Below are 23138 nucleotides of genomic sequence, written 5' to 3'. Positions count from 1 at the left end.
TGGATACAGAAAAACGTCAAGAAGGGGACGCTAAAGATATCTTGAGCTACACATACTTTTACCGTAATAAAAAATAGTCACATTCAAAGTTTAAGAAAGTTTTATTTAACCTGATTACGCACATATACAAAGCAATGCTATCTTATAATATAAAAAAGTTACACTTGTGGTTCTCTTCCTTAAATGATGAATTCTGTGCGCCTGTTCTTCCTGGCAAATTGGTTAATTACATTGCCAATGGGGCCATCAATGTCAGGGCGAGCGTTCAACAGAGCTAAGCCATTAAGTTGATCCTTCATTGTCGACCTCAGCCATGTCTTTGTACGCCGCAATGTTGAAAAACTTCTTTCTACAGCAGCAATAGATGCAGGTAGACAAACAAATATTTTGTACAGACTGTGCAAAGTAGGATAGTCAGATCTATGACAAACAGACAACGCTTGCATAGCTAAATCACCATCATTAAGGGCGTTTAGGTCGTTTGCTTGTATTGAAGAATCTCTCCCATTAGTCTCTTTTTAATCACAAAATAGTAGAATATTCGCGGGTTTACTGAAACAAATGCCAGACAGAATAACGTATCGAGATCACTAGAATGGCCGCGACTTTTCTCGTCCTATGTGTTAGCTATATATGTGCCAGACAGAAACGTACAGAATACGATGATGCGGGCGCGTGCTACATAGGAAAGTACAGTTACTCGATAACCTGATTCAATCGAGCCGACTGTTGGATGTGTACTTTCCAAGAATGATTTCCTATCGAAGTAGCTGGGTCCAAACGATACATATCTAACATGGATTGTAAATCGATCATGCGACTCCGATGGCGGGCGTTGTGGTCAATCATGCCTCCGCGAATTATTTGTGAGTTGGTATGGAAACCCAGACGATTTATGTCGTTAGTGAGTGGAATGTCTGGTGTTCTTGACGTTTCTTCGGCGGATTCTCTCACATGGAAAAATCTAATTCCATGTTTATCCAGCATAGAAAATTGTTTGACTTTTTGTCGCAAATATGGAGTACTGCCAGAAGAGGGAAGAAGGGACTGTGTAGACTGTGGAAGTGTGTAAAACTTCGTAAGAGCAGTTTCGGTGCTGAAATACCATTACAATTTCACTGCGGGCAGCGTGGAAAACGAACGAGTATCAGGAAGAATACATGAATCGGCTCTTCCAAATTACCCATTCAGATCACCGTAGTGGACTTTAACATGACGACAACACCGACGACTAGTAAGGTAAGTTGTCTTCTTTACAATTACAAGTATTTTTGTAACGTTCTTGTTTTGTCGTTGCTGTAGTGACCACCGTAAACATACTCATAACGCCCGCCACCAGAGTTGCATGATCGATTAACGAGCGCACGTTCGATATAAACGTTTGGACCCCGCGACTTCAATAGGAAATCATTCTCGAAAATTACCGAAGAAAAAAACGAACGGATAGCGTGCGGTACGAATGGCGGGGGCGGCGCGGGTGGCAATGCGCGCTCCCCATATGTATCAGCCATTGATTGGGACCCTTGCTATCCAAGCTGTATATTAATGATCTGGAAGTAAAACATTAAGGGGACCACACTGCGGTTCAGGCCGAAAAAAATCGATTTTCGTTTTTCATCATATTTCGATAGATTAAGGTTTTATTTAAGTGCTCTAAAAATGATTTTGCTGAAAAAAAAATTTTTCGAGCATTGAAAGAGTATTTTCCTACCACGTGTGTTTATGTGCCACGCCCACTTTTCTGTCACCCACTGTCAACCCACCCACTGTCATCTCTAAGCCATATGGAGATGCCATTATTAGCTAAATATAATGTGTAGACCATCTTCTAAAACGTTTGGGAACAAGGCTGAGAAAACTAACTGTTGATATGAGAGGAAAAAAACTTAGAAGATGGAAAGTTGTTGACCGGACAGGGTCGGTTAACTAAAACTGAAATAGAAAACTTGCAGGTATACTATGGGCAGGCAATTAGGAGAAATAAAGAAAATCTGGAGGCAACGAAGAGAGATGTTTGGGCCATATTCTTCCATAAGTCCTCTAATGATGATAAGCCATGTCATGGATTGAGTCCATCAGAAGAAAATTCGCGGTGCAAATACAATGGGGCTCAGGCAACTGGAGAATATTATTCTCACCAGCATTCTCTTCCTACTGCTGTTATTACAGCAGTTAAACCTATTTTCAGAGACTTGGCTCATCCTGACATTCTAAAGAAATGTCTGCATGGGCACACACAGAACCCAAATGAATGTTTCAGCAGCATAATTTGGAACCACCTTCCTGAAACTGTATTTGTAGACACGCATACAATGAAACTGGGAGTTCATGATGCTGTTATTACATTCAATTGTGGTAATATTGGAAAGTGTTGGGTACTGAAAAAGCTGGAAATTAATCCTGGTGAAAACATATGATCACTGGGCTGCAACAGTGCGATAAAATGAGGGTAGCCAATGCAGACAGGTCTGCATCTGATATGGCCAAGAAAGCAAGACAAACATGCAGGAAGGTGAAAAAGAAGCTGGAAGACCTGCTAGAGGCCAAAGAAGGTCCATCATATGCAGCAGGACAGTTTTAATTAACTGTAAGCATAAATTTTCAAAAGCTTTTTCTTTAAAGTCAATTTCCCACAAACTAAAATTTTCAGTACATATGCCCCATATATCAAAAACTATCACAGATAAATGAATGAAATTTCAGAGACTCTGCATAACATAAAAAGCCAGCTCTGGTACTACATTCATTTATATTCCCCCATTAGGAAGTTCACAAAAAATATTTTCTGCAGAAAAAACTTGATTTTTTTGTTAATAAATTTAAAAAAGTATTTCTTAAAAACTATAAAATGGATAAAGTAGATTTTAGTACAGTTGACTCTATTAGCATCATGTAACATGTAGTAAAAAATTAAGGTCCTGCATCAAATAGTTTTTTCAGAAATGGGTCAAATACTTGCCTAGATTAACTTGGGTTAGATAGACAGGGTGTGATCCCCTTAATACACTACTGGTCATTAAAATTGCTACACCAAGAAGAAATTCAGATGATAAATGAGTATTCATTGGACAAATATATTACACTAGAACTAACATGTGATTACATTTTCACGCAATTTGGGTGCATAGATCCTGAGAAATCAGTACCCAGAACAACCACCTCTGGACATAATAACGACCTTGATACGCCTGGGCATTGAGTCAGAGCTTGGATGGCGTGTACAGGTACAGCTGCCCATGCAGCTTCAACACGATTGCACAGTTCATCAAGAGTATTGACTGGCGTGTTGTGACGAGCCAGTTGCTCCGCCACCATTGACCAGACGTTTTCAACTGGTGAGAGATCTGGAGAATGTGCTGGTCAGGGCAGCAGTCGAACATTTGCTGTATCCAGAAAGGCCCGTACAGGACCTGCAACATGTGGTCGTGCATTATCCTGCTGAAATGTAGGGTGTCGCAGGGATCGAATAAAGGGTAGAGCCACGGGTCGTAACACATCTGAAACGTCCACTGTTCAAAGTGGCGTCAATGCGAACAAGAGGTGACCGAGACGTGTAATCAATAGCACCCCATACCATCACGCCAGGTGATATGCCAGTATGGCGATGACGAATACACGCTTCCAATGTGCGTTCACTGCGATGTCGCCAAACACGGATGCGACCATCATGATGCTGTAAACAGAACCTGGATTCATCCGAATAAATGACGTGCACCCAGGTTCGTCGTTGAGTACACCATCGCAGGCGCTCCTGTCTGTGATGCAGGGTCAAGGGTCACCGCAGCCACGTTCTCCGAGCTGACAGTCCATGCTGCTGCAAACGTCGTCGAACTGTTCGTGCAGATGGCTGTCCGCAGCTCGTGGTTGTGCGGTAGCGTTCTCGCTTCCCACGCCCGGGTTCCCGGGTTCGATTCCTGGCGGGGTCAGGCATTTTCTCTGCCTCGTGATGACTGGGTGTTGTGTGCTGTCCTTAGGTTAGTTAGGTTTAAGTAGTTCTAAGTTCTAGGGGACTGATGACCATAGATGTTAAGTCCCATAGTGCTCAGAGCCATTTGAACCATTTTTTTGAACGTCCCCATCTGTTGAGTCAGGGATCGAGACGTGGCTGCACGATCCGTTACAGCCATGCGGATAAGATGCCTGTCATCTCGACTGCTCGTGATACGAGGGCGTTGGAATCCAGCACAGCGTTCCGTATTACCCTTCTGAACCCACCGATTCCATATTCTGCTAAGAGTGACTGGATCTCGACCAATGCGAGCAGCAATGTCGCGATACGATAAACCGCAATCGCGATAGGCTACAATCCGACCTTAATCAAAGTCGGAAACGTGATGGTCCGCATTTCTCCTCCTTACACGAGGGATGACAACAACGTTTCTCCAGACAACGCCGGTCAACTGCTGTTTGTGTATGAGAAATCGGTTGGAAACTTTCCTCGTGTCACCACGTTGTAGGTGTCGCCACCAGCTCCAACCTTGTGTGAATGCTCTGAAAAGCTAATCATCTGCTATCATAGCATCTTCTTCCTGTGGGTTAAATTTCGCGTCTGTAGCACGTCATCTTCGTGTTGTAGCAATTTTAATGGCCGGTAGTGTAGCAACCTCAGACTTTTCGCTGATGGTGCAGCCATCTTCAGTGAAGTACTGTCTGGATAAAGCTACATACACTGAGGTGGCGAAAGCCGTGGGATACCTCGTAATATCGTAGCGCAGCGGCTCGGAGATGCATCGACTCAACAAGTCCCGTGCGGAAATACTGACCCATGCTGCAGCTATAGCCGTGTGTAATTGCGGAAGTGTTCCCGGTTGAGTTCTTTGTACACGAATTGACCTCACGATTACGTCCCATAAATGTTCGATGCGATTCATGTCGGACGATCTGGGCGGCCAAATCACTTGCTCTAAGTATCCAGAATGTTCTTGAAACCAGTTGCGAACAGTTGTGGCCCAATGACATCGTGCATTGTCATCCGGAAAAAATTCATCGTAGTTTGGGAACATGAGGTCCATGAGTGGCTGCAAATCGTCTCGAAGTAGCCGAAAATAACCAGTAAATGATCGCTTCAGTTGGGCAGAGGACCCAGCCCATTCCATGTAAATACAGCCCACACCACTATGGAGCCACCACCAACTTCCACAGAGCGTTGTTGACAACCTGGGTCCATGGGTTAGTGAAGTCTGCGCCACAGTCGTACCCTACCATTAGCTCTTACCGTATCAACTGAAGTCGGAACCTATCTGACCTGGCCATCGTTTTCCAGTCATCAGTGTCCAACCGATGTTTTCACGATGCCAGAAGAGGCGTTGCACGCGATGTCGTGCTGCTAGCAAAGGCATTCGCGTGGGTCGTATGCTGCCATGGCCCATTCAGGGGAGGTTTACTATCTTTGGCCAGAAAAAAGCATATTATTTGAGAATTTCATTCTCGGGATGTGATATAGATATCAATGTCAAATTTGATCAAAATTGTTTTTGGAGTTTCCTCTGCAAATTAGAATTTTTTTCGACCGGAAATATCGAAGTGCAAAGGAGGAAGTGCCGTCGGAACGAAACAAAATTTCGATGTAGACCTCCACGCGCGGTTTGTCACAGGTCAGCCGGCTCGTCTGAAATCAAAATTGAGTTGACGTTAGCGAAGTATAAAAGATTCTTTAGGAGTTACACCTCGCTGTTATTTGGAGCATAGGAAATAAAATGGCGGCCATCTGAAAAACATAGGGTTGTTTTCATCTATTTTTCGACTTCGTCGGCCAAGTAAAAATATTTATTGGCGATGGATCGGAATAAAAGTGGTACAACTCCTAGACAATTTAGTTGGCTTCGTCGAAACACAGAATCATGCCAATCGGATCAGTAGATTTGAAGTTACCATACCGCGCGATAAAAAAAAGGTCATTTCCAGAAAAAAACGCGATTGAAGTTTTGACTACTTATAAATGCAATATTATGCAACGTACGTTCAGTCTGCTATTCCGGGTCTACGAACTAGTCCTTCCTCCTCCTCATAGAGGGTGTTCTGCTCTATCTGGGCCGTCCTGCGCTGCTCCAGAGCCGCTCGTACGGCCGGTGACAAGCGGTTTTTCAGCCGCTTGAATTCGATGGTCGTCCGAATGCTTGGCGAACTGCGTCGAATAGAGTCCCAGGGTGACGTCCATCGTTGTCATGGTCTTCAGAATTGCTGAATACCCTTCGTTGAAGATGCTCACTGCCAGGAAAGTCGCAGTCTCCACAGTCTTAGCACCAGAACGTCAATGCTTGGGTGCTAACTTCCAAACACACGCGTTCAAACTTTCATTTGAATTTTGTGTATTTCCTCCCGAGCACAATTACTCGTCCTCCGAAAGAAAAAAACTGGTGCGTGAAAAAGGCCGATTTCAGGTAGGTGCATTTTTTTATTCAACAGCGAATAACAAACATTTCCGTTCCGTATTCAGGAAAACCGATTCAGGGGTGGATTCTTAACACTTTTATGGATCCAAAAATGCAATTTAAAAAAATCGAATTTTTGAACCAAGAGATAGTAAACCTCCCCTTGACGCCAAAATTCCCCCCACTTTCCTAACGGATATGTTCGTCATACGTCCCACGTTGATTTTTGCGGTTATTTCACTCAGTGCTACTTGTCTGTTAGCACTGACAACTCTACGCACACGTCGCTACTTTCGCCCGCTACGGTGAAGGTCGTCGGCCAGTGCGTTTTCCGTGGTGAGAAATAATGCCTGCAATATGGTATTTCAGCACACTTTTGATACTTTGGATCTCGGAATATTGAATTCCCTTACGACTTCCAACACAGAATGTCACAGACGTCTGGTTCCAACTACCCTTCCGCGTTCAAAGTCTGATAATTCTCGTTGTGCGGCCATAATCACGTCGGAAACGCTTTCACTTGAATCACCTACGTACAAATGACAATGTCAACGCACCCCCTTTTATACCTTGTGTACACGATACTACCGGCATCTGTATATGTGCCTATCGCTGCCCCATGACTTTTGTCACCTCAGAGTAAATATACAGTAGGTTCAAATGGCTCTAAGCACTATGGGACTTAACATTTGAGGTCATCAGTCCCCTTAAGAACAACTTAAACCTGACTAACCTAAGGACATCACACACAGCCATGCCCGAGGCAGGATTCGAATCTGCGACCATAGCAGCCCCGTGGTTCCGGACTGAAGCGCCTAGAACCGCTCGGCCACAGCGCCCGGCTATACAGCAGGATTCTGATAAGATTTCAAAGTGGTGCAAAGAGCGGCAACTCTTTTAAATGTACAGAATAGTCAAATTGTACACTTCAGAAAACGAAGAAAAGTAATAATTCAGTGATTACAATATCAGTGAGTCAGAACTGAAATCAACTCATGTTACGACGAGATCTGTTCACAAGATTCCGGATCATTTCTAATTTCGCGCCATTCATTTGTTGGAGCGAAATGCGGTTGGCACCCTTGCACACGCCCGTGTTTAGTGTGTAACTGTCGGAAGTTTCATTGTTGTACGTCTGTTAGTTATTGTTCAGTGCTGTACTGAGTAGTAGAGTCGGGCAACACGATTCTTTTTTCCGACTCGATTCTTACGATTCAATCTCACATTGCGAATCGATTCCTACGATTCGTTCACGATTCATTCTAGTCTGCGATGGCACGATTCTTACGGAATGCTCAAAGTTCTACATCTTACTCACAGATGGCAGGACATGTTTGAAATTGTCAATGGCGTTAGAATCGAACTCTGTCATGATAAGATATGCCAGAAATAGTTTATTTATGAGTAAACATGCATATGACGTTACAAGTGTGATTCTCGATTTATACGTGTAATGCCTTAATTGATGAAAGGTCACGTTTGATTTGATTGCATCTATTGTTTTATTTCAGTATGCCAGGAAAGAGGAGTCGATTCGTGCGGAAGGTGGTGCAAAACTACGTGGTATGCCTGTTTGGTTGCGTGGCTTGAACGTATCAAACTACAGACGTCTGTTTTATAGTAACAAAATCCAGCAGCGAGGCAGACGTGGTTTGGCTCATATCATCCTATGTTTTTCTGTGCTAAGATGTCTTTCCAAGTCCACATCACCCTTGTAATTCATAACGCAGCTGACAGCCCTCCCACACAGCAAATTTAGCGTAACTTTCATTTCTTCTAAATACTAAGCGTAGGTATTTTGCTTTTAATTTGTCTGAGAACTTGCCGCTGTCACTACTATTTACGTGAGAAGACGACATAATTCTAAACAGTAGGATTCTATCGCATACAGCGACATTACTTCACTAAAATTTAATATGAATCTGAACACGATAACATTCGAAAATTCGAACTTGAAATTATTAATTAAAAAGCTTTTGTTTAAAGACGGTATTACACGGCGATCCGCCAAGAAAGGTAGGCCTATTGGTTAGAGGGTCTATATTCTCTCTTTTTTTTCCCGCGAGTAATATTACGGCCCACGAACTTCGTTTATTCGTTCCGAGCTTCCTTTGTTCACACGCATCCTCCACTTGACTGCCATCTGATGGTCGTAATCATTCGACACAACTCTGCAATCTGCATGATTCGGAAGTTGCCTTCGAAGCATAGCGTACTAAGAATCGATGAATCGTTGGAACTTGGAATCGTCACGACTCGGAAACACGCAATCGTTCTTACGATTCTTTTGAACGACGATTCGTCCGTATCACGATTCGATTCTTACGATTCTTTATTTAGAGTCGTTCAAATGAACGACTCATTCACGAATCGCCACAACTCTACTGAGTAGAACTATAATCTGTTCATCACAAGAATAAACCTGATGTAAACAATCACAAACGCGAAGATTGGTCAGAAGCCGTAGCACACGTACACTGGTGGTGTTAGGCTCTTGGAAGCAGGTCCTACTCATGTATTAGATATCTTATTTCTAAGATGCGTTAAATGAAACTTTAAGATACTCAAATGTATTAAGAGCCATCAACGTTTTTATTAATCACGCTTTAGCCACGTAGTTTTTATTTCAAAAATCGTGTACAGTCACAGCCTCTGCAGCGTTGTGCTCTGATTGTCGTCCTGTTAATGCTCAGTATTAAAATGGCTGAGGCTGTTTTCTGTTCCGAAGTGAAACACGCTCGTGGAATACGGTTAAAAAGTGGCGTGAAATTGACTGTTCTGAATGTTTTTCATAAATTTACGGAGATAATCAGCTTTGAAGTTTTCCCAGCGTCGTATACAGGGTGGTCCACTGATCGTGACTGGGCCAAATAAACGTCAAACGAAAAAACTACAAAGAACGAAACTCGTCTAGCTTGAAGGGGGAAACCAGATGGCGCTATGGTTGCCCCGCTAGATGGCGCTGACATAGGTCAAACGGATATCAACTACGTTTTTTAAAAATAAGAAGCCCCATTTTTTATTACATATTATTGTAGTACGTAAAGAAATATGAATGTTTTAGTTGGACCACTTTTTTCGCTTTGTGATAGATGGCGCTGTAATAGTCACAAACGTGTAAGTACATGGTATCACGTAACATTCCGCCAGTGCGGACGGTATTTGCTTCGTGATACATTACCCGTCGTGGTAAAATGGACCGTTTACCAATTGCGGAAAAGGTCGATATCTTGTTGATGTATGGCTATTGTGATCAAAATGCCCAACGGGCGTGTGCTATGTATGATGCTCGGTATCCTGGACGACATCATCATAAAAAATATGGTATGAGCTCCGATTACATGATTTTAGAGCAAAGTTTCAAAAAATCAATAGGAGAGTATCACAGATATTTTGTAGTGTTCTATCCAGAACAGCAGCGAACGGTGGAGGCACTATGTTTTCTTTTATTTGCCTATTTACTTTAATATTTTGATTCTATATATCTTGAAACGGAGAAAGTCAAAAATTTTTTAATCCTTGCTCGACTTCAAAGCTTTTTACAGGAAATAACACGAATAAAACGTCGAAAATCGGTTTCGTTTCAGAAACTAGTTATGTTGAGCGCATTTGAAATGTTGTTGACGTTTGTGCTGTTTAGTTCGTGGGTGTGTGTGTTTTTCCAGAATTAAATTCCTTTGTCCCTGTGCCGCGCGGAGCGGCACCGCGGTCTAAAGGCGTCATGAAACGGATTGCGCGGCCCCTCCCGCCGGATATTCGAGTCCTCCCTCGGGCACAAGTGTGTGTGTTGTTCTTAACACAAGTTAGCTTAAGTTAGTTTAAGTAGTGTGTAAGTGTACGGATGATCTCAGCAGTTTGGTCTCTTAGAAATTCACACACATTTGAACATTTTTCTCCCTGTACCGCACAGCATTACTCTGCATGCCTAACCAGAACTCCCTCTTCTTGGAAAAATGAGCACACACGATCTAAACACCACAAAATTCAACAACACATCAAATTAGACTTGACCACTGTTTCTATGTTTCGATACAGTGTATCGATACGTGGAACGGTTTCAGTGTTTCGGAACGGCTGTGGTTTACTGTTTCGAAACAGTGGTGTTTCATTCCGCCCCTGTCTCGGATAACCGGATCGGATTCGATCTCGAGCCAGACACAGAAACTGTATCGTTGTTTCAAAATAAGGCTGTTTCAGTCCACCTGTGCTTGGAACGGACTAATTGTATCGAAACAGGGATGTTTCATTCCGCTCTGTGTCGGGTGAGATTCGGGCTCGGCACAGGTACTGAAACACAACATACCGCTTCAAGAAACACTTTCAAGAGTGTCGAAATCTTTTTGACAAGAAATAGCATGAAGCTTAAGAAGATATCCGAAAATAAAGCTTCGTTTCTAGCTAACTGTGCTATTCCGAAATGGCGTAACATCTGCTTTATAAACACTAACAAAACAATAAAACAATGCATACTATTCACATTCAAAATAATAAATATGTGAAAATAATTTAGTTAAATTACACTTTTTTATAACATACGCTTCTCTGTTCATGTGCAATAATCATATTAAGAAACGCAAGTAAGCCTACAACATTTTGAATAAAAAAAAGGCGTAGAGTGACAGTTATTAGACATATACATAAATCTGATGTAGGTATAATTGCAAGCAATCTGTTTGACATGTCACTGATGGTGTAATGGTGAACGGGAAGGGCTGGGAAGCATGGTGAATTTATAGTAATGGTTCGAAACACCTTGAAAGACAAATTTTTTTCTGTTATATTTTGTTATTTATTCGGATTATTTGGCGTTATTTGTGAGTCTGTAGTCACTGTGCCTATTATCCACAATGATTCCCTTTGTGTACATGGAAATTATCAGGATGGGTATATTCCTCGTACTAACGGAATGTGGGAATCCCAGTAGCATATCCGTTGTTTCTGCAGTTTGCTTCCACCTCCATTTCCGTTCGTGGTGGTTCTTCTGTCTTCAGCTATGGCTGTCCTCAGCCAATTGAAAAGTATGAAAGTCACACAACACGAAAGCAGCGCATTTGCAGCAGGAAATACGAAACTGCCAAGATACCTAGGTGATAGTTTCATACTTTCTGCGATATGATTAGCGCTCTCGCACCCCATTTGTGTTTATATGGACATGCTTATCAGTAGACATCCAAGATGATAAAATGTGTAGGGATATTAGATTACAAAACACAAACTGTTTCACTGTTTCGAAACAGCGTATCGAAACATTACATTGTACTGTTTCATTTGTTTCGAAACAGTTATGTGTTTCATTTTGCCCATCTCTAAATCAAATCCACACACCAAATCTCAAACAAACATACCACGAAACAATGAACAGTACAACCACAACAACACGCAATGCGACGAAAGCTCTGTGCAACAACAAAAGCGTATAGAAATATGCGCGTTACCTCGACACAAAAAAATAAAAACACGCCAACATTAAATACTGCAAGTAACACGCCAAACAACACGATAGATATTGAGTCTCGGTCGAAAATGTGTAATAAACAGAAAAATAAAGCATCGCTTTCCTGTCTGCAGATGACAAGCTGTAGATTGTGTAGTAGACCTAAAGCTATTAGCATAAATATCCAGTAGCTCCATGTGAGGTATATAAATAAACACATACATCCACTTTATTTCCAAGTGTACTATAAAACTAAAATCTTTAGGTATATCGTAAATAAGCAACATATAATGCGTCAACTCAGTGATACATGTCTCAACTCTATATTGTATACGAACCAGTGTAAAAAGAATTTTGCAACAATAGTTCTTTTTATTGGCGCCGACGCCTGTAAATGTATCGATAAGTGTCATGTATAACTTTGGTATGTGAATCGATTGTGAGCGAGCAACGATGTTGTAAAGCTATATCGCAGAAGTTAAATTAGTATCTCTGATGTGCGCATGGGCGCAGTGGGGCGGACAATGTTAAGCTGTATTAGAGTGAGCAAGCAATGGCAATATTATGTTCCAAATTTGTCTGAACTTCTCAATTTGTTCAATCAACATGATTATATCAAGATTGTAAAGGAAACCGATTTGTGAAGGAGAAAGTCTAATGGAATGACAGAGATAAATATTACAACAATTTTTTTCACTATTGCTACGGGATCGGACTAACTTGGTTATTGTACTGAAAGTTGCTAGATTTCAGAGATAAGAAAGTGTCTTGTTTTGATATTAAGACGTTCATTAAATTTAAAATCAGCCATGAGCACTTCTTCACAGTATATAAAAAAGCTTAGTGTTGTCACTTATGCGCATATTTCATTTTTTTACCAGCCTTTCTCTTACAATTTTTAATGGATCATGGAAGAAGTGTGTTAGATTTGCAACTAACAAAGAACTCATTGCACCTCTCGAGTGTCTCTGTGTAGATACAGAATTTGCAGCTTTAGCATAGCGGCGCGCAAGACAGAGCAGTAACGCAACGCGCTATCCAGATTTGCGCAGAATAGAGGTAAGGACTAAATATTTTGATTTTTTTATTTATTCAGTCAGGGCCAACTTACGTCATTCAGAGACAGTTTTTGTGATCAGTTTTACAAAACCAGTTACTGTAGGTTTCATGCCAAAGTTTTTTATTCAGGCAGTTTATACTGTTCAAAATTCCTCCAGTCAGATAGCTAACTTTTACAGTATGAAAGTCTTCCCTTTACAATAAGACAATTAATTATTATTACAGTGCAGATTTGCTTTCACATTACGACAGTACAAGTTTCATTACGATAGTTCATTTATTATTATAGCTCAGATCTTACAATCAGAAACAGTACGTCAGTTATATTTTTTAATTATTTTAAATAAAAATTTCACTCTTATGTTTTTATTAAAAGAGAACTTTCAGTATATGGAAGGTGGTTTCGTGATGATGTTACAAACTTTCAAGGATTATGGAGAAGGACAAGTGTATGAATTTGAGGTAAGGGCTCCTGCACCAGAAAGGAACGAGCCGAAAGTTACAAAACGAAAATTGTTCTGGTACAACGAGCCGAAAGTTACAAAACGAAAATTGTTCTGGTACTTTTGACATTGGAATGCATGTATCGCAACTGTTGTTGCTAAGACTGAAGGGTAGGGAACTTTCAGAGGAAAGAAGAAATGTTTAGTAAACACGGGCTCTAAAATGCATAACTGAGGACCTATGAGCACTTGTTCAATACAGGAGATTTGTTTCACACTAGCTAGCTCATAGCTCCTCAGGTACGCAATTTAGAGCCCATATTTATCAGACATTTTTTCTTGCCTTGGTGCATACTACCACCTCTGAAACTCACCTACCCTACAATATTAGTAGCAACAACAGTAACAGTACGTGTATTCCACTGTCAGAGGTATCAGAACGGTTTTCGCTTATAACTTTCGACTCGTTCGTTTCCGGTACAGGGACCCTTACCTCAAATGATAAATTTCTCCTTCTCCATCATCCTTGAAAGTCTGTAACATCATCACTGAATCATCCTGTTTATACATACATGTACACGCGCCGACACCTATAACTTTGAGGCTCTGTAGCGTCATTGGATGACACTTCCGGACATTTGTTGACTTGCGAATATCATTTGAATCAATACCACAGCAACGCTGTCTTTCTCGTAGGCCTCGGAACGCAACCTGATCTCAGGAGGCCGCAGTTGCCATAACGTATTGCGCTGTAATTGCTCTTGCGAGCGAAAACCACGTTGTTTACGGAAGTGTGAATTTTTATTACTGACTGGAAACTGAGTACAGAGTTAGACGTAGTTATTAGTGTATTGAGTGAATATTTAGAGTAAGATTTTAAATAAGAACTAATGGTTTACTGAGCGATCGCCAGCTGTCGTAGCCACAGGAATGAAGTTCCATACATTTCCAAAAAACAAACGAAACGAAACGAAACTAGAGTAATTCTGATAAATGTGCAGATTTGTTTTCAGTTGCAAATGCTCGTGTCTGCTCAATACACTTTGCTGATTCGGATTATGAAAAGGATCTGAAAAGGGAACTGTTGAATATTACTTCGAAACGCAAGTTGAAGGTTGGTTTGGTTGGTTGGTGCGGAGAAGGAGACCAGACAGCGTGGTCATCGGTCTCATCGGATTAGGGAAGGATGGGGAAGGAAGTCGGCCGTGCCCTTTCAGAGGAACCATCCCGGCATTTGCCTGGAGTGATTTAGGGAAATCACGGAAAACCTAAATCCGGATGGCCGGACGCGGGATTGAACCGTCGTCCTTCCGAATGCGAGTCCAGTGTCTAACCACTGCGCCACCTCGCTCGGTGCAAGTTGAAGACTGGCGTTGTTCCAACTCAATAGTCTGTTCATCATAACAACAAACCTGATGTAAACATTACGCCATGTATTCTTCCGCGTTGGCTTGTATCTCGCTGGATTTCGTTTCACGTGGAGCGGAAGCCGAGCTGTGACCACTACAGTCAAGTACGATCTTAAGGATACACGCACATAGACAGCGATAATGCGGGACAACAGCTTTATCGGTGCATTAAACTTGGACAGCAGTGGCCCGCCAGCGGACCAGCTAACCTGCACTGACGTGAGAAGTTGCAGTTCAGACGTAAAAAGAGACGAGCAAAGAAATAATACAGCTTCTAATGTAATTTAATTTTTAAAGAGAATGAAATAATATTCGGAGAAACTCCAGCACTACCGCGCGCTTCTTAGGTCACCAGTCGGAAAGCATAAAACGCACTCGTTCTCACCCGATATGGTATTCTAATTACAAACAAGAGTGATGAAAATTTCTAACTTAAACTTAGGGTAATTTTTCTGAGCGAGTTGTGTGTAATGCAAATGCATACTGCAGGGATTTCACCGTACTATTGAATACTGAAGTCACTGAAGGTATTAATTACAGTCAGTCACCTAGTAATCTCTTAGCTCCTTCCTTATCCGAATCCGAGAAACACATTTCAGTTCTGTAAAGTGTCGCCTACTACGTTGGTAACGAGCCAACCAGGAGCCGCAGCCGGCCGGAGTGGCCGAGCGGTTAAAGGCGCTACAGTCTGGAACCGAACGATCGCTACGGTTGCAGGTTCGAATCCTGCCTCGGGCATGGATGTGTGTGATGTCCTTAGGTTAGTTAGGTTTAAGTAGTCCTAAGTTCTAGGGGACTTGTGACCTCAGCAGTTGAGTCCCATAGTGCTCAGAGCCATTTGAACCATTTGAAGCCAGGAGCCGCATTTTCTGTTCTTCTTTTATGATACTTATCTATCTCTATGGTACTAAACGATGGAGATAGTCCTAATAAATAGGATTGGGTTTTTCATTTTTGCCTTAAAAATTAAATTGTTATGCTTTTTTTAATTGGCTCAAAATGGCTCTGAGCACTATGGGACTTTGAGATCATCAGTCCCCTAGAACTTAGAACTACTTAAACCTAACTAACCTAAGGACATCACACACATCCATGCCCGAGGCAGGATTTGAACCTGCGACCGTAGCGGTCGCGCGGTTCCAGACTATAGCGCCTAGAACCGCTCGGCCGCACCGGCCGGCTTTTTTAAATTTAAGTAACTTTTATGAACAGTCTTTCATAAAACATCGATAGTTAACAATATGTATTTGAAATGAAAACAGGAATTTTGCGTCCAATATGTAATTAAAAACAAGAAGACGTGCATTATTCATAAAAAACGATGATGAGTTTTATAATTACGAGATGTAAGTATTTCAAATCGAACGAGGAAGAAAATGATGGGGGAAGATATTCCTTTTTTCTGTTGACCGCGTTTTGTTCGTTGTTATTCGTTCTATTTGTTAGGGGCGAACGTCCCATGATGCTTGTTCATTAACTAATTTTTTTATTACAAAGGACAGCTAACCCTCTGACCGAACACGCTGAGCTACCGTGCCAGCGTGTGAAGATTTGAATCATTAACGGTATTTGGTTAACATTCCGTTACGTTACCGTCTGCGCTACACGTACAATGTGGGTTCATAAATCAACTGTATTAGATACGGTCGCTGGGAAAACTTCAAAGCCGATTATCTCCGTAAATTTATGAAAAACATTAAGAACAGCATATTTCTCGGCAGTTTTTAACCGTATTACACACGCGTGTTTCACTACGGAACAGAGAGCAGACTCAGCCATTTTCTCATAGTGCGCATTAACAACGCGACAATCCGAGCACAACGCTGCAGAGACTGTGACTGTACACGATTTTCGAAACTAAAACTACGCAGCTACAGCGTGATAAAGAAAAACGTTGATGGCTATTAATACATTTGAATATCCTAAAGTTTCATTTAACGTAACTTAGTAATAATTATCTAATACATAAGTAGGACCTTCTTGCAAGAGCGTAATAACACCAGTGTACATGTGCTAAGACTTCCGACCAATCAATGCGTTTGTGTTTGTTTACATGCGGTTTAATCTTATGATGAACGGATTATAAGTCTACTATCCTCAGTGCTAATTTAGAGCGTAGTAATGAGCCTAATAATGCGAGAAATATTCTGGCAGAAAAACGAAGCTACCATAAAAAAGTGAAGATATTTACAGGTAAATATATTACCAACTAATGAAGAAAATCACTACTAGACAAAACGTTAACCGTGAAAACAAAAACAGTTGTTAATGCGACAATGCCGACAATTAGAAACTACAGAAACAGAAATATAAGACCTTAGGAAAAAGAATGCAAAAAAAAAAATGGTTCAAATGACTCTGAGCACTATGGGACTTAACATCAGAGGTCATCAGTCCCCTAGAACTTAGAACTACTTAAACCTAACTAACCTAAGGACATCACACAGATCCATGCCCGAGGGAGGATTCGAACCTGCGACCGTAGCGGTCGCGCAGTTCCAGACTGAAGCGCCTAGAACCGCTCGGCCACTCCGGCCGGCAAAAAGAATGCAGATTTACTGGATCACCTCTCCCGATGTAACGCTGAGTTACTGAAATTAAAACTTGCTCTAAAAGGCCTCTTTTTCTGACGGCCAATAACAAATCATTATGAAAGGGCGGTGTACTAACTGGTCATCTGACGGTCTTGCAAAGGATAACACTTTACGTTGCCTACCTTATAAGGCGTTATCTTTTGTCAGGACTTTGCTGTAATGTGTTTCATAAGGACAAGCACTTTCATCACTATGGAAGCTATTAACATGGAGAAAACATGCAAATTTAGTTAGCGAACTAAGAGTGAACAACGACAAAAACTGAAAATGAAAAAAGTTGTGGCATAACTTTCCAGAATAGAAAGAGAAAACCTGTTAAAACAGTTAAAGAGTTTAAAATGGCATTCTGGGTTTCTCTGAACAACGGGTCTATGTCAGCCTGTGTGAGCCTCTTCACGCAAAGGGGGTCGGGAGGGGGGGAAGGGTCCCGTCGACATGTTGAAAGAGCTTGACATCGTTCAGAGGCTTTACACTAGCATTTCACCGACGACAGAAAAAGTAGTCTAATACACAATTCAAAAAAACTTTTGCGTCACCCCGGTTCCCAGAACTCAAGATAGACGTTGACTCTGGATATTGTATCACAGGCACACTGGATATTGTATCATAGGCACAGTCCCTTTGACTGTGCAGTGATTTCACTAAACCTGCACAAAGATGTTAACAACCATGCATGAGCAGCGCCTATTAGACGGAGAGGTTCCGAGAGCCGATCAGTTCCAGTCATTCCACCAGGACGGAGGTACACGGCTCTGTTTTGTGCAGTTCAACCATACTTAGATGGCCAATACCGTGGATCGATCGTGTCCGCATTGTTACTTTTTGCCAGGAAGGGCTCTGAACAATGGAAGTGTCCAGGCGTCTCGGAGAGAACCAAACCGATGTTGCTCGGACATGCAGGAGATACAGAGAGACAGGAACTGTCGATGACATACCTCGCTTAGGCCGCCCAGTGGACGACCGCTACGTACTGATTATGGCTCGGATGAATCCCGATAGCAACGCCACCATGTTGAATAATGCTTTTTCTTCGGCCACAGGACGTCGCGTTACGACTCAAACCGTGTGCAATAAGCTGCATGATGTACAACTTCATTCCCGACATCCGTGGCGAGGTCCATCTTTGCAACCACGACACCATGCAGTGCAGTACAGATGGGCCCAACAACATGCCGAATGGACCGCTCAGGACTGGCATCACGTTCTCTTCACAGATGAGCGTCGCATATGCCTTCAGACAATCGTCGGATACATGTTTGGAGGCAACCCGGTCAGGCTGAACGCCTTAGACACACTGTCCAGCGAGTGCAGCAAGTTCCCTGCTGTTTTGGGGTAGCATTATGTGGGGTAGCTGATGGTCATGGAAGGCGCCGAAACGGCTGTACGTCACGTGAATTCCATCCTCCGACCGATAGAGCAACCATGTCGGCAGCTTATTGACGAGGCATTCGCCTCCACGGACGATAATTCGCTCCCCCGTCGTACACATCTTGTGAATGACTTCCTTCAGGATAAGGACATTGCTCGACTAGACTTGCCAGCATGGTCTACAGACATGAACGCTATCGAACATGGCTGGGATAGACTGTAAAGGGCTGTTTATGGACGACGTGATTCATCAACCACTCTGAGGGATCGCAGTTGAGAGTGTGACAATCTGGACCAACAGTGCCTTGATGAAGTTTTGGATAGTATGCCACGACGAATACAGGCATGCATCAACGGAAGAGGACGTGCTACTGGGTATTAGAGGTACCGGTGTGTGCAGCTATCTGGACCACTACCTCTGAAGGTCTCGCTGTATGCTGGTACAACATACAATTTGTGGTTTTCATGAGCAATAAAATGGGTGGAAATGATGTTTATGTTGATCTCTTTTCCAATTTTCTGAACAGGTTCCGGAACTCTCGGAACCGAGGTTATGCAAAACTTTTTTGATGTGTGTATAAGGCTTAATAATAACCAAAACAATAATTGGGGTAAAAAACAAGTTGGCAAACATTATCAGAGAAAAGTTAACAGACACAACTTCCAAAGTGAAGTTTATGGGAGAACTGACCCAACCATTTGAAATCAAGACAGGTGTGCGACAGGGCGATGGATTATCACCATTATTATCTGACTTTGTCCTGGAGAAGATTGTGAGAATTTGGAATTCCGAATTTTAAAATCAAGGGATCAGCCCAATGTGTCTAGGGCGAAACTCGGGAAGAATCAAAGTCAACTGCTTGGGTTTCGCTGATGATTTTGCAATACTTTCAGAGAACTTAGAAGAAGCGACCATACACATCAACCTACTAGACAGAATCGCTGGCAATGCAGGACTTAGGATCTCGAAAGAGAAGACCAAATTCGTGACAAGTGACAAACATGGGCCAAAATTCCTTGAAACAGAGATGGGACGGAATGAGAGGGAAAAAAAATTTAAACGCCGGTGACGCCGTACACGAGAACGGACTGGAGAAAGCTGCTGTGCGGGACAGAATCTCAAAAACGGAGAGAGCTTACGGATTAACTAAAAACATTTACAACAAAAAGCGCATCTCTTGGAATGCGAAAATAAAGCCCTACAATGCTGTGGTTAAAACGGAGTGCCTGTATGCCAGCGAATGCCTCTCAGTGGATTACAAGTTGGAAAAGCTGGAGAACATCTACATCTACATCTACACGGATACTCTGCAAATCATATTTAAGGGGATACGGAATCGGATTTTGGGTTAAAAAATCGAATTTTTTTTTATTGGCGTATTATATTCTGCCATGTTTCCTCTTTAAAATGACGTATCATGCATAGCTCTACTACAATTATAACTATTTTATTTTTATATATTTGTGAGATCGGGTATTGCGCTTTAGTTATACACGTCTCTCGTGGCTGACCATGAACTTTTTGGCAGTACCTTTAAAGTGACATGAATTCAAATATCCCGGTTTCCAGCGACTATTTATACACTAGTTGCCCGAAAATGTTTCTCTCTGGTTTCCTCAAGTTACTCTTTGACTTTGTGGCGGGACTGTTTTGTAAACAGTGTGATATAAGAAAGTAGTTGTTGTTGAGTTATTTCGTATTTAGTGCTTCATTTTTCGCAGTGAAAATGCCTAGAGCTAAAGCAAAAGTATTTAAAAAGCGTGTGAACTGGCAAAAGAAAAGAAATAATGATTCATTAGCAAAGCAAAGCAGTTCATCATCATCACTGTTGGAAAATGTGAATCCACTTATTACTGATTTGCCGAACGAACTTACACCAAATGAAAACAGTGCTTCTCATAAAAAACTAAGAGATTTGGAAGAGAAATATAATTTACTTGATAGAGGGAATGAAGTTTTTGAACTCATTGATACGAATATATTGTGTGAAGCTCTTGAAAACAGTTTGTGCTGCAAAAAATGTCATGGAAACGTTTCTCTGAAAGTAGAATCCCATGTTGGCCTGGCTGCCCAGTTTAATTTAATATGCAGTGTTTGTAAATACAGCTGTAAGTTTCCAAGTTCGGTTTCAGTAACTGTAAATAATGGATACAAGAAAACTGAACTTTATAGTGTAAATATTAGGTTAGTTTATGGATTGCGAGCAATTGGTAAGGGCAAAGCAGCTGGTGATATGCTATGTGGTGTTCTAAATCTTCCAAGTGCACCTTCAAAGTTTGAAGCTTACAATTATGTACTAGGATCTGCAGTTGAAGATGTAGCACAGAAGTCAATGCAGGTTGCTGTGGAAGAAGCAGTGGAAGAAAATGACGGCAGTCGTGACCTCACAGTGGCGTTTGATGGCACGTGGCAGAAAAGGGGCCACACCTCCAACAATGGTGTTGTAACAGCAACTAGTGTTGATACTGGCAAGGTTATTGATGTTGCAATAATGTCTAAATACTGTAGGTGCACAGGCAGGCTGAAAAATGAACACAGTGATGACTGTATTGCTAATTATTATGGTAGTAGTGGTGGCATGGAGGTTGCTGGGGTGAAGAAAATTTTTCATCGCTCTTCACAGTGGTATAATGTTCGCTATGTCAAATATCTGGGAGATGGTGACTCTAAAGCATTCAAAGAAGTTTTGGAAAGCAAACCATATGGGAACAGTGTAAATATAAGCAAACTTGAATGTATAGGACATGTGCAGAAGAGAATGGGTGCCAGGCTGAGAAGGTTAAAATCAGTTATGAAAGGGAAAAAACTAGATGATGGGAAAACCTTGGATGGCAGAGGAAGATTGACTGATTCCATAATAGACCACATTCAGAACTGCTATGGCCTTGCAATCAGGCAAAATACAGGCAATCTTGAAGAAATGAGGAGAGCTATATGGGCTTTATATTTCCACACCGCATCCACGGATGAGCATCCACAACATGGTTTGTGCCCCAAAGGTGAAAACAGCTGGTGTAAATACAATAGGGGACTAACAACAGGAGAGAAATACATTCACCACCACAGTCTACCATCAGCCATCATGGCAGAAATAAAGCCCATTTTCAGAGATCTGGCTGACAGAAGTCTTCTGATGAAATGTCTTCACGGAAAAACGCAGAACCCCAACGAGTGCTTGAATAGTGTGATATGGCATCGTCTCCCAAAAACAGTGTTTGTCGGAATTAATACACTACATTTTGGTGTGTATGATTCTGTGGCAACCTTCAATCTTGGAAATATAACTAAATCCCAGGTCCTTCAAAAGTTGGGTATGTGTGTTGGTTCCCGTACGGTACGTGCTATGTTCTTTTTAGATCAGCACAGACTAAGGCATGCTGATAATATAATCAAGACATTAGTGAAAAAAGCAAGACAGGTGCAGAGGGGTGCCAAAAGAAGACTTGAAGATGATTATGAAGACTGTGAAGGGGGTATTAGCTACGGATCAGGAATGTTTTAATCTTCTTTCTCCGTTTCCCGTAAGTTTACTTTTTACTTCATCTAGGAACATTATCTCAGGTACTGGTCAACCTAGAAGTCTGAAATTTTTATGACGTAGTGACATAGGTCCCTATTATATACTGAAACAACGATTTTTTAATTACTTGATTTACAAAAGACTTAGGGGTGATAGTCTAGTAAAAAGCGATGGAAAAAATTTACTTAAAAATAAATGTACAATATCTCTGTAAGAAAATACTTTGACAATAAACTGTTGTTTCAGTATTGTTGTAACATATGAATGCACATACAGTAAAATTTTTACCTCTCTGTCTCCAGTAGTTTGTGAGAAAATGTTCCCTATAGTAGGCATATATTAACATTGCGGGGATAGGTGATTCCGTATCCCCTTAAGTGCCTGGCAGGGGGTTCATCGAACCACCTTCACAATTCTCTATTATTCCAATCTCGTATAGTGCGCGGAAAGAATAAACATCTGTATCTTCCCGTACGAACTCTGATTTCCCTTATTTTATCGTGGTGATCGTTCCGCCCTATGTAGGTCGGTGTCAACAAAATATTTTCGCATTCTGAGGAGAAAGTTGGTGATTGGAATTTGGTGAGAAGATTCCGTCGGAACGAAAAATGCCTTTCTTTTAATGATTTCCAGCCCAAATCCCGTATCATTTCTGTGACACTGTCCCCCGTATTTCGCGATAATACAAAACGTGCTGCCTTTCTTTGAACTTTTTAGATGTACTCCGTCAGTCCTACCTGGTAAGGATCCCACACCGCGCAGCAGTATTCTAAAAGAGTATGGACAAGCGTAGTGTAAGCAGTCTCCTTAGTAGGTCTGTTACATTTTCTAAGTGTCCTGCCAATAAAACGCAGCCTTTGGTTAGCCTTCCACGCAACATTTTCTACGTGTTCTTTCCAATTTAAGTTGTTCGTAATCGTAATTTCTAGGTATTTAGGT

General features: G+C 41.7%; 1 protein-coding gene across 1 annotated transcript in view; it reads right to left on the bottom strand.

The window, feature by feature from the left end:
* The window catches only part of LOC124550940 (uncharacterized protein CG43867), a 396962-nt gene that overhangs the window by 201169 nt on the left and 172655 nt on the right, over nt 1–23138 (bottom strand). The window lies entirely within an intron of this gene.

Source organism: Schistocerca americana, chromosome 9 (genome assembly GCF_021461395.2).
Source record: "Schistocerca americana isolate TAMUIC-IGC-003095 chromosome 9, iqSchAmer2.1, whole genome shotgun sequence".
In the NCBI taxonomy this organism is placed as follows: domain Eukaryota; kingdom Metazoa; phylum Arthropoda; class Insecta; order Orthoptera; family Acrididae; genus Schistocerca; species Schistocerca americana.
This window is presented reverse-complemented; position numbering and strand designations above follow the sequence as displayed.